This window comes from Lithobates pipiens, unplaced genomic scaffold (assembly GCF_037356315.1).
Source record: "Lithobates pipiens isolate NorthernLeopardFrog02 unplaced genomic scaffold, aLitPip1_a1.2 Scaffold_27, whole genome shotgun sequence".
Lineage (NCBI taxonomy): Eukaryota > Metazoa > Chordata > Amphibia > Anura > Ranidae > Lithobates > Lithobates pipiens.
The window spans coordinates 78,037,434-78,049,772 of record NW_027507788.1 but is presented as its reverse complement, the minus strand read 5'-3'; the positions used below and the strand labels follow the sequence as shown (position 1 = coordinate 78,049,772).

General features: G+C 47.1%; 1 protein-coding gene and 1 non-coding gene across 8 annotated transcripts in view; one reads left to right on the top strand and one right to left on the bottom strand.

Moving 5' to 3' along the window:
• NR1H2 (nuclear receptor subfamily 1 group H member 2) overlaps window positions 1-12,339 on the top strand; it is a 232,388-nt gene that overhangs the window by 99,057 nt on the left and 120,992 nt on the right. For 2 of the 7 annotated variants that reach the window (XM_077457097.1, XM_077457101.1), the window contains exon 1: window positions 2,836-2,990. The exons of the other annotated variants lie outside the window; for them this stretch is intronic. The gene's annotated coding sequence lies outside the window, so the exon portion shown is untranslated. Of the gene's footprint in view, window positions 1-2,835; window positions 2,991-12,339 lie in introns of those variants that run through there. 7 annotated transcript variants of the gene reach the window in all.
• On the bottom strand, window positions 606-679 carry LOC143934723 (small nucleolar RNA SNORA17). Its single transcript, XR_013263361.1, has one exon. It is a non-coding gene; the product is annotated as a small nucleolar RNA SNORA17 (small nucleolar RNA).

Sequence of the window (12,339 nt, the reverse complement as noted above, 5' to 3'; positions counted from 1 at the left end):
ATCCGGAAGCCCCCTTTAATAAGGGGGCCCCCAGATACCAGCCCCCCACCCTATGTGAATGAGTATTGGGGTACCATGTACCCCTACCCATTCACCTGGTGAAAAAAAGTGTATAGAAAAAAAACACAACATATGTTTTTAAAATAATTTATTGCACAGCTCCGGGGGTCTTCTTCCGTCTTGGGGGGTCTTCTCGCCGGAATCCTCCGCTATCTTCTGCTAGCTCTTTTACTAGCGGAGGAGCCCGGCTTTCTTCTTCGTCGCCGCCGGGGGGTCTTCTTCAGACTTCAGGGGTCTTGCCCCCCTCTTCGGGTCTTCTTGCCGGGCCCTCCGCTTTCTTGTTCCAGCTCTTTTACTAGTGGTGGCCCGGTCTGCTGTTGCCGCCGCCGCCTCTTCCGACTTCGGGGGTCTTGTCCCCCTCTTCGGTTTTTCTTGCCAGGCCTCTGCTTTCTTCTTCCAGCTCTTGTACTAGAGGTGGCCCGATCTTCTGTCCCTGCTTTCTCTTCTTCCTTGAGATGTTGACTTGACACTGTCTCTGGCCACAATGATAGGGACGCGTTGTGCGGTGACCTTATATAGGGACAATGGGCGGGGTCACTGGGTGATGTCACATGCTGACTCCGCCCCCTTATGTCACAGTCCCAGCATCCTCCGGGACTGTAACATCTTAAGGGGCGGGGACATCACCCGTGACCTCGCCCACTGTCCCTATATAAGACGCCGAACAGCGCTTCCCTGTCATTGCAGCCCGAGACAGAGTCAACATCTCAAGGAAGAAGAGAATAAGAAGAGAAGACGGCGGTGGCAGAAGACCGGGCAACCGCTAGTAAAAGAGCTATAGGAAGAAAGTGGAAGCCCTTCAAGAAGAACCGAAGAGGGGAACAAGTCCCCCGAAGTCGGAAGAAGAGGCGGCGGCGACAGAAGACCAGGCCACCGCCAGTAAAAGAACTGGGAGAAGAAAGTGGAGGCCCGGCAAGAAGAACCGAAGAGGGGGACGAGACCCCCGAAGTCGGAAGAAGACCCCCGGGCGGTGGTCCTGAGGAAGAAGAAGAAAGCCGTCTCCTCTGCTAGTAAAAGAGCTAGGTAGAAGATAGCGGAGAAGTCCGGCGAGAAAACCCCCCAAGACGGAAGACCACCGGAGCTGTGCAATAAATTATTTTAAAACCTTGTGTTGTGTTTTATTTACACTTTTTTCACCAGGTGAATGGGTAGGGGTACATTGTACCCCATACTCATTCACATAGGGTGGGGGGCCGGTATCTGGGGGCCCCCTTATTAAAGGGGGCTCCTGGATTCCGATAAGCCCACAGACCCCGACAACCAATGGCCAGGGTTGTCGGGAAGAGGCGCTTGTCCTCAACATGGGGACAAGGTACTTTGGGGTGGGGGGGCCGCAGGGCCCCCTTCCCCAAAGCACCCCCCATGTTGAGGGCACGCGGCCTTGTATGGCTCGGGGAGGGGCGCTCGCTCGTCCCCACCCCCTTTTCTGACTGGCCGGGCTGCATGCTCGGATAAGGGTCTGATATGGACTTTGGGGGGGACCCCCACGCCGTTTTTTTCAGCGTAGGGCTTCCCCTTTAAGTCCATTCCAGGTGACTGGGCCAGCGACGTGTCAATCTCGCCGATGGAGGCGGCGACATTGACCTCCTTCGCTAGTCCCGTCTACCTGGAGCCGCGTTCAAAATGAACTGACTTTTCTCCATGTCCGGGCAAGTCTGTTCATTTCAAAAGTCCGGCAGACTAGCACACAGATGGCTGGATTGCAGTCCGGCGGACAATTTTGAGTCAAAACTTCTTTCTAAGTCCGCCGGACTTTTGGGAAAAACAAGTCCACCGGAGCCCACACACGGGCGGATTGTCCCGCGGAGTCTGGTCCGCTGGACCAAGTCCGCCAGATAGTCCGATTGTGTGTACGGGGCATTAGAATAGCATCCCCTACAACCAGAAACTGTCTATCCTTTCCCTCCCCCCCACACCCCCACACTCACTGGAGAAGTTCTATCCCTGGCAGCTAGGAGAGTCCCTCAGCTCCAGCAATGCTGGTCCCTGACTGGTTTCACCAATGTCACTCAATGAATGGAGCACACTTATTGGGATGCCCCAGCCCAGGATTGGCCTCTCTGGCACTTGCCCCTCTATCCTTAGATTTGCAAAACCATGGGATAAGGAAATATTCCTGAATTTTGTTCTATCTCATGGTTACTATGAAATTGTATGACTGCATCAATGCAGTGCATGTTATCTCAGCTTGCAGAGCTTGGATTCATTGAATGAATTTACCAAACATTTTAATATTGCAGAATATTTACAGCCTCATGCTATATAACTAAGCTCCATTTCATGCTGAATAAACTAAATTATCAATGTATCTTAAATAGAAAACTATCTTTAGATAAATGTTTACTCCATAAGCATTTTATTAAAGTTTTATAAAAAGCCAGAAAATTGATTTTAAATAAAACAAATCTGATTCAAATCCCAAAAAAGTGTGTTTTTTTTTTTTTTATAGATTTTTTTTTATCCACCCTGTATGGTGCTCATGTATCTTTTTTTCACTTTTTTTCATCACTTGTGTCAATTTACTTGCCTTTGTGCAGACAAAGATGTCACTTGATTGTAATTTTCTGGTCTTCCATGAGTTAATCCAAGGTCCAGAGTGTTACCGACTTTTCAACTCCACAGATCATGCTGTCACTTTAGTTCAAGAGCACATTGAGCAAGAAAGCAGACTCCTCCTCCATAATGACACCATCACAAGTCATTGAACGGCGGTATAGTCTAGCTCTCTTGCTGTCTTCTGGACTTTGCTCATTGTCTTCGACAGATATTGTGAATCATGGGAGAATGCTTTGCATTTATCAGCTGAAGGATAAACCCTTGTTCATTTGAGGAAGTCTTCTGAGGTTACTACAGGTCATTGTTGCATGGTGGGGAGTTTTCAGTGGATGTCCCCTGTACTTAGGATGTTGCAAATCTAAACTTGTGCACCGGTGGGTAAATGTTGTTTGTGCTTTTTCCTCTTATCTCATTGTTTTCCACATGCAGCAGAGCAGTGGTCTATAGAACTGATCTTTTACTCTCTCTCTCTCTCTCTCTCTCTCTCTCTCTCCTCTCTCTCTCTCTCCTCTCTCTCTCTCTCTCTCTCTCCCTCTCCCTCTCCCTCTCTCTCTCTCTCTCTCTCTCTCTCTCTCTCTCTCTCTCTCTCTCTCTCTCTCTCTCTCTCTCTCTCTCTCTCTCTCTCCCTCTCTCCCTCCTCTCTCCCTCCCCCTCTCTTCTCTTGTGCACTCGCTGTTTCCTGCTCCTCTCGTTCTCTGTTTCCCTCCCTCACTTCTTGAGCTCCCTTCTCCTTTTTCTTCTATTGCACTAGCTCACTCCTCCCTCACCCACCCGTTATTCCCTCAGTCTTTCCTCACTCTTGCTTTTCTTTCACTACTTTTCACTCTTCTCCTGGTAGCTTCACTCTTTCCCTCTATCTTTCTGCTTCTCTGTGTCCTAAGTTTTTGGTGTGCAATTTTTTTTGTTGGGAATTGCTGTATGGTTCTCACCCTGAGAGTTTATTCAATTGTTTTTTTAGAAAGTTTTCAGCAGTCTTCTGATGTCACATCTGTTAATTATCTCTGTATTTCATAGTAGATTGTTTGGACCATTTAATGGATGGTGGCAGGTTGTAGAGACCAAACTGATGCAGTTGCGTAAATGGTTTGTTGGAAGGTTTATTATATAAAACTTATTTGCCATATGTGATCAGGGTGTGAGCAGGATAGAACACGCGCAAAGAGCAGAAGTCATCACAGGGTTCTTTTTATTGAGAAATTGGCCCAACAGAGAGTTGGGCAAGCATAAGTTTGGGCACAGATAGGAAATCAGGGAAAGCTGGCACAGCAAGGATTGAGTCCAGCACACAGCGTAGAAATGTGGGCACAGCAGGGTTGCAAGCAATGTGGCACACAAAGGGTTTAATCTAGCACACAAGGCAGTTCTCTGGGCACAGCATGGGTCAGATGACTTTAAAGCCGACAGCAAACTCAGCCAAGGGGATCCAGGTAGGGTGGCAGGGAAATAAGGTCCAAGAGGCAGAGGTCCTTCACAAGTTGTGGGTCCTCTGAGGGCTGTGTGTCCTGACTGAAGTTTCAGGACCACACAGGTAGCAGTTGAGGGGAGTAGTTGTATAGCAAGGAGAAATGGTCCATGGAGTAACAATGTGCATAGTCCATGGGGCACGCTTTCTACAACACACAAATGCATAGCTCTTTTGCAAATGCGTGGTGGTGCCATTAATTATTAATGGCACACCTAGCTAACATGCATGCACAATCACATGGTAGCAAATTATGATGCATTTTGGGGCATTCGTGCTCTTCTTTAGTGTGTTTTTCATGCGTAGGGCAAGCTATTGAAATGGTCTGAAATAAATGCAATGTGCAGAAATGCACAATGGCATGCACCTGCTTCTTTTGCGCCTACACGGGTGTGAAAGAATCCTCAGTGAATACAAAGCTACATAAATTTGTGCCTTTTATATCTGCCTGGAGTTCAGCTAGCTAGTATTTGTTTATAGCAGCGTATCTTAGAAATCTGATAATAATTATTATTTTACAGGATTTATATAGGGCCAACAGTTTACAATACAGTTACAATGCTATAAAATACAAGAGGATTAAGAGGGCTCTGCTCAGAAGAGCTTACAATCCAATAGGGTGGGGCAGGTGGTACAAAAGGTTGTAACTGTGGGAAATGAGCTGATGGAAGTGGTAGGAGATTAGTTGGAGACATGGTAGGCTTTCCCGAAGAGGAGTTTTCAGGGATCGCCTGAAGGTAGCAAGAGTATGGGGATAGCCAGACCAGTGGAGGTAGTGAGTTCCAGAGGATGGGAGAGGCTCTGGAGAAATCCTGGAGATGGAGGAGCATGGGAGGAGGAAACAAAAGAGCTTGAGAGTAGGAGGTCTTGAAAAGAGCGGAGAGGATGATTTGGGTGATATTTGGAGACAAGATTGGTGATGTAGCTTGGAGCAGAGTTGTGAATGGCTTTGCATGTTGTGGTTAGTATTTTGAATTTAATTCGCTTGGTGATTGGGAGCCAGTGTAGGGATTGGAGGAGAGGGTTGGTAAGGCGGATAAGTCTGGCAGCAGCATTCATGATAGACTGAAGAGTGGATAGCCTATGGAGAGGCACACCAATGAGAAGGGAGTGGCAATAGTCAAGGTGAGCGATAACAAGGGAGTGAATGAGGAGCTTGGAGATTTCATTTGTTAAAAAGGGACACATTTTTGAGAATTTTACGGAGGTGAATTCTACAAACTTTTGACAACGATTGGCTGAAATGACAAGTCGGATTCTAGGATTACACCTAGTACTCTGGGATGAGGGGAGGGACTGATATTTGCATTGTTGATTTTGATGGAAAAGTCATGGAGGGAGGCATGTGCAGGGGGGAATATTAATAGCTCCATTTTAGAGAGATTTAATTTAAGGAAGTGGTGCGACATCCATGCTGATATGTCAGTTAGTAAATTATAATTATGTACCAATTTATTTTGTTTTTGTTTTTTTCCCACTGTATTAAAGGAGTTGTTCTAAATAAATAAAATCATACTTACCTCCACTGTGCAGTTCATTTTGCACAGTGTGGCCCCGGTCATCGTCTTTTGGGGTCCCCAACAGTGCTCATGGGTCCTCCTTGCATTGATAAACCCCCTAGTAGACGCTCTTTCCCTGGGGGTTACCTTGTGGGTGCGCTCTCGAGTCGGCCCTGCCCCCCGCGTCATTGGATTTGATTGACAGCAGCGGCAGCCAATAGCTGCGCAGCTGTCAGTCTATCCAATCAAGAGCTGAGAACCCCGGGCAGAGAGGTAGAGCGCGTCTCCACCGAGGGAACAACCGAGCACAGGTGAGTAAAATGGTGGGGCTGGTCAGCATAGAACGCATTAAGGTGAAAAAACACAGGGGTTTACAATCCCTTTAATTTAAACATCTTTGCAGAAATCTGTTTTCACTTCAAAAATTAAGAGTATATTTCTGTTGATCGATTATATACAAAACTCAAAATAAAATCTACTGAAACTCCATTGTGCGCCCATCCACTTTGACTCGTGCCTGTTCTATTCTCCTTTTTTTTATCATTGCATCAAAGCACTTTTCCTTTTTAAAACCGGCCATAGAACTGCCACAGGTAATTCCTCTTGCTTGGTGTAAGATACTAAGTGAAGTAGCTTCCTTTTACTGTTAAGAAAAGTGGAAACACTCTTTAGTAAATGGTACTTTGTAAGCTGATTACTGTTTCATAACTGGCAGTGATCAAGGGCTTGGCATCAGTGATACGATTTCAAAGGCTCTTTGCTATGATCTCAGCTACCAAACATAAAGCCAAAATTACACAATAATGGCTAAGAATCGGTGAAAAATATATATTTTTTTTCTCCAGAATTAAAGTGCATGCAATGCCAAAACTTTTTCTGTATTTTGGATAGAGTCCTGCCAGGGAGATTTCATTTTACTTCCCGCACCAGAAGTAAAGCAGCATGTAAGAGAATGCCTATGCAAAATAAAAATGAATTCACCACATTGTGAATGCACAATTTATTTCTGGGGGGGGGTATGCAGGACCGATCATCAGCTCTTATCGCTCTGACTACCTTAACCTGACCTAATTCGGTCCCTGCCTTGTTGACTACAGCCTAAGTTCTCTACTGAGTGCATATTTATATATATATATATATATATACACACACGATTCTGGCCAAAATGAGAATCACTATTTTTTTTGCTTAGAATAAAAAGATCACGATTCTCATGATGTAAAATCATGCAGCCACCATTTTATTCTTTAGGGTGTCTACTAAAAAATTATATAGATATATACACAGTGCCTTGCGAAAGTATTCGGCCCCCTTGAACTTTTCAACCTTTTGCCACATTTCAGGCTTCAAACATAAAGATATAAAATTTTTTTTTTCTCTAGTCGTCTGTCAAGGACAGCACTAGAGAGATAGGCTCCACCTCCAGAGGCAGGAAACACAATCCAGATCTTTAAAGGGCGGTCTCCGTCCCTTCCCCTTCAGTCTTTGTGTTTCCTCCACCGGAGGAGGAGGCTGGATCAGGAGCTCTCCTTCCCCTGACGGTGTGATTGCCCATAAGAGACGGGGAAGGAGTTCTGGGTACCTGTTGTTGGTAACAGACATCTGAGGTCCTCCGGTTGGGTTGATAGCAGCTACGAACCGGCGTTCTCCTTCTGAAGCCCGGGGAGGGCTGACGTTTCCCCGCCTGACGATAGGTTCGAAATTGGGCGCGAAGTCAGGCGGGGGGCGGGCACAGGCATCGAGTTCCGGCCTGTGGAACGCAGGAGGAGGATAGAGGACTTCCGACAATCCACTTCTGGTTCTGGGTCACGTGGCGAGCGTGGACGTTCGGGACCTTTGGCAGCTATTTTAAAAATCCCCGGCCACATAACGTTCGTGCTGCATCTCTAACGAAGGGAAAAGCCTCCAGGCGGTTAGGCAAGATTCCGATTGGATATGGATGCAGTGGAGAGTGGCAGTGGAGCCGAACCAGCTCAGGTAGACAAACACAGGTGTCTTGTACCTACAGGGCTTGGAGAGAGGGGGGGGGGGGAGTGATGGACTAATCAATGCAAAGGCATTCTGAAATGGTCCAGGTGTGTTTTTTCCTCCCTCCCTCTCTCAAACAGGATCCGGACTAAAGAGTCTTGCGAATCCTGTTAGCGGTTGGTGGGGTGCACATAGGTGTTAGGTGAAGGCGTCCTATTTTTGCTAAGGTTTTGCTGACGTTAGCTTGTCTGTTTTTCCCTTCCTTCTTCTCTCCTTCTCTTGTCTTAGGCTCTGCCCAAAGAACCAGAGAGTTCAGGGGGGAAGAAGAGATGTCCTTCATGTATGAATAAATTAAAAGAGGGATGGTCTAAGCCCCTTTGCAAACCATGCATAGACAAATTAGTCTATAAGGAAGCTACAGGAGCCTGTAAGGATTTGATTTCTGGAGTACAGAAAGAAATGGAGTCCATCAAAGCAATGTTGGCGAACCTTGAAACCCCAAAACCAGCCACAGTTCCCCCTGCTTCCACCCCAGTGGAAGGTGACGAATCAGGGGAAGAGGAATTTGATTCTCTGGATGGCCTAAGTGAGGCAGCATCATCCAGAGATGTTCCTGTTTAAGGGACAAGCTCTCCCAGATACAGGCTCTCACTCGAGGAGGTTGATGCCTTACTGGGGGTGATTTATGAGACGCTCGATATTAGAGAAGAGCCAGTCTCCCTGTCCTTGCATGACCGGATGTATCAGACCCTAAAGACAGATTCAGTTAGGGTCTTTCCGGTTCATAGCACACTGGTAGATTCGATCAAGAGAGTGGGAGGAGCCAGAGAAAAAGCTATTTTTTCCTAAAAGTATGAAGCGGAGATTCCCCTTCAGCGAGGACCCCTCTTGTGTTTGGAACAAAGTGCCTAAGGTAGACGCAGCTTTTTCTCAGTGTGCAAAATCAACAGACCTCGCCTTTGAGGACATGGGTGTTCTTAAGGAACCCATGGATAAAAGAATGGAGGTGCTGCTGAAGAGGTCATGGGAAGTAACCATGACTAATTTAAAACCTGCAATGGCCACGACAATAGTGGCTCGCAATTGCAAGGCCATTTGGAAGGGGGGACCTCCAGAAAGGAAATCCTGGATTCCCTTCCTATGCTACATAAAGCAGCAGGTTATATAGCAGATGCCTCTGCGGAGTCTGTTAAATTGTTAGCCAGGACCGCTGCCCTCGTAAATGCATCTCGCAGGGCACTTTGGTTGAAGTCTTGGTCAGGAGACTCGGCCTCAAAAGTGAGGTTATGTGACATCCCCTTTGAGGGAGACCTCTTGTTCGGGCAGGATCTTGAGAAAGTCCTGGACCGTACTGCGGACAAGAAGAAGCCCTTTCCTGTTAAACCCAAAAAGACTACAGGTAAACGCTTTTTTCGTCCTCAAAGGCAGGGACAGTCACAAGGACAGACCTCTAAGGAGTCAACCCCTAAGAAACAGTGGGTGGGAGGAAAACAAAGGCAATCTCTTTTCCTCTTCTAAAAAAACCACTAAATCCCAGTGACTTGGTTCCTGTGGGGGGAAGACTGCAGTTCCTCCCACAGTGGGAAAAGACTACCCCAAATACTTTTATTCTGAGGATCATCAGGGAGGGTTACAAAATACAGTTCAAGCACATCCCACCTACAAGGATGTGTCTGACCAAGCCTCCCAAGGATCCCCAGAAAGCGACAGCTTTGCTGTCGCAAATTGGCGATTTAATAGACCAGAGGGTTCTAGTGCCAGTTCCGGCACAAGAAATAAACCACGGTTTCTATTCGCATGTGTTTGTAGTGAAGAAACCGTCAGGCAAATTCCGGTTGATTTTGAATCTGAAGTTACTGAACAAGTGGGTAACTTACAAGAAATTCCGGATGGAAACAATTTTTACAGTGAGATCAGTACTCCCTCCAAATTGTTTCATGGCCTCTCTCGATCTGAGGGATGCGTATCTACACATCCCGATTCGAGAAGACTCTCAAAAGTATTTGAGGATAGCGATTCTATGGGGAAGGCAGATCCGATACCTCCAATCCAGGGCTCTGCCATTCGGTCTGTCTTCTTCCCCCAGGATATTTACCAAGGTCCTGGCAGAAGCGTTGGCTCCCCTAAGGTTGAAAGGGATAGCTGTCATACCATACTTGGATGACCTTTTATTCTTCGCCCCCTCAAAGCTCCAACTGCAGGGAGATCTGAGGGTAGCCATCTCTTGCCTAAAAAGGCTGGGGTGGTTAGTAAACGAAGAAAAGTCGCACTTGATACCAACACAGGCCATACAGTATCTAGGTTTCCTGGTGGATTCGGTGTCACAGAAAGTCTTCCTCACAGGGGAAAAAGTAGAATAGGTGAAAAAGATGGTAACCTTTTTGCAGTCTAATCGGACAATTTCCATCCGATCAGCTATGGCAGGGTTAGGCCTATTAGTGGCAACAATCCCTGCAGTTCCTTGGGCAAGAGCTCATTTCAGGTGCCTTCAGGCCAATATTCTGAGCAGCTGGGACGGGACACAAGAATCCCTGGACAGGACTATCCATCTATCCTCAAAGACCAGAAGGTCTCTTTGGTGGTGAAAGAGAGAGGAGAACTTAGTACGGGGTCTATGGTGGTCTCCTCCAGTGTCTGTCCGCATTACCACGGATGCCAGTGCTTGGGGCTGGGGGGCCCACTTGGGGTCGAAAGTAGCCCAAGGATGCTGGGGGAAGACACAGTCCCAGAGGTCGGCCAATTGGAGGGAGTTGCAGGCAATCTGGGAAGCCTTAAGGGCGTTTGCCAGGGATCTGAAGGACCACCATGTACAGGTCCTCTCGGACAGTATAGTGGCGGTTTCCTACCTAAACAAGCAGGGAGGAACGAGATGCCCATCCTTGATCAAGCTAACAAGTACGATCATGCATTGGGCAGAAGAAAACCTAAAATCGGTTTCAGCCGTCCATCTAAAGGGGGTGGACAACCACCTGGCAGACTTTCTGAGTCGACACCGGGGTGTACGAATCAGAATAGTCCCTGAACAGGGAGAGTTTCCAGCTGATAGTGCGCAAATGGGGTCTTATGGAGGTGGACTTGTTCGCCAGGAAAGCGAAAACCCAGGTCCCAGTATACTTCTCCCTAGAGAGGGAGGCAGGGGCAAAAGGGATAGACGCTTTGGCACAAAACTGGGCGTTTCGCACTTGCTACGCCTTCCCCCCCATTCAAGCTAATTCCTCTAGTCCTGAGGAAATTTTTGCAGGAGCAGACCACATTAATACTGGTGGTTCCATATTGGCCGAAGAGACCGTGGTTCTCAATGCTGCTGGGCCTGACAGACGAGCCTCCCCTCATACTGCCCGAGAGAGAGGATCTGCTGTCCCAGGGTCCAGTTCTGTTGCCAGAAATACAGACCCTAAAATTATCGGCCTGGCGTCTGAAGAGAGTCTCTTGAAGTCTAAGGGGCTCTCGGATAGGGTGATTAAAACACTCCTTTATAGTAGAAAGAGGGTAACCCAAGCAATTTATGTTAAGTATTGGAAGGTTTTTTGTTCATGGTTGGACACTAAAAAGGTGTCTAAGTATCCCGACAGTCTTGGAGTTTTTACAAGACGGTGTGGATAAGGGACTGGCCATTAGTACCTTAAAGGTACAAATTGCGGCCCTGTCTGTTTTTTTGGATCAGCCTCTGGCGGCAGACCCGCTAGTCAGCAGGTTCTTTAAGGGGTTGACCAGGATTAAACCTGTTCCTTTCAAAATTTTACCCAAATGGGACCTGTCAATTGTGTTACAGGGATGAGTAAAAAAAGTCTCGGGAAGAAGAACTTTCCTTGAAATGGATCACGCTCAAAACAGTGTTCCTAGTGGCTATTTCCACAGCCAGACGCATTAGCGAGCTTCAGGCACTTTCGGTGAAAGAGCCATTTTTACTAATTTTTTAAGATAGGCTGGTGTTGCGCACGGACCCTGGGTTTTTGCCCAAAGTAGTGACAAAGTTCCATAGAACACAGGAAATTGTTTTACCTTCATTCTGTGGGTCCCCCACTAATCCTAAGGAGGTAGAGTTTAACCAACTGGATGTGAGAGCCTGTGTCTTACAGTATCTGGAGATGTCAAAAAGCATTAGAAAATCAAATGCATTATTTGTTTTACATGCGGGTAAAAAATTGGGGTCACAAGCTTCAAAAAATACAATTGCAAGGTGGATCAAACAAGTTATTGTACAAGCCTACAAAGGAATGAAAATGGAATGTCCTTTTTCCCCCATGGCTCACTCTACACGGGCACTATCGACCTCATGGGCAGAGCGAGCTAGACCGACACCAGAACAAATTTGTCGAGCAGCAACTTGGTCAAGCTACTCGACGTTTATGAAGCATTACAGATTGGACCTTATCTCAGCGCAAGACCAGGCGTTTGGGAGAAAGGTCCTTCAAGCGGTAGTCCCCCCCTAATCTGGTAAGTTCTCGTTGATCCTCTCTAGTGCTGTCCTGGACAGACGACTAGAGAAAACGATAGTTAGACTTACCGGTAACTCTGTTTCTAGGAGTCGTCCAGGACAGCATGGATTCCCTCCCTATATGCTGTTATAATGCTGGACAAGTGTTTTTGTCGTTACAGAAGCCGTTTCCGGGGAAGTTCTCGTTTACAAGACTGAAGGGGAAGGGACGGAGACCGCGCTTTAAAGATCTGGATTGTGTTTCCTGCCTCTGGAGGTGGAGCCTATCTCTCTAGTGCTGTCCTGGACAACTCCTAGAAACAGAGTTACCGGTAAGTCTAAGGCCGCGTACACACGGGCGGATTGTCTGCCCAATT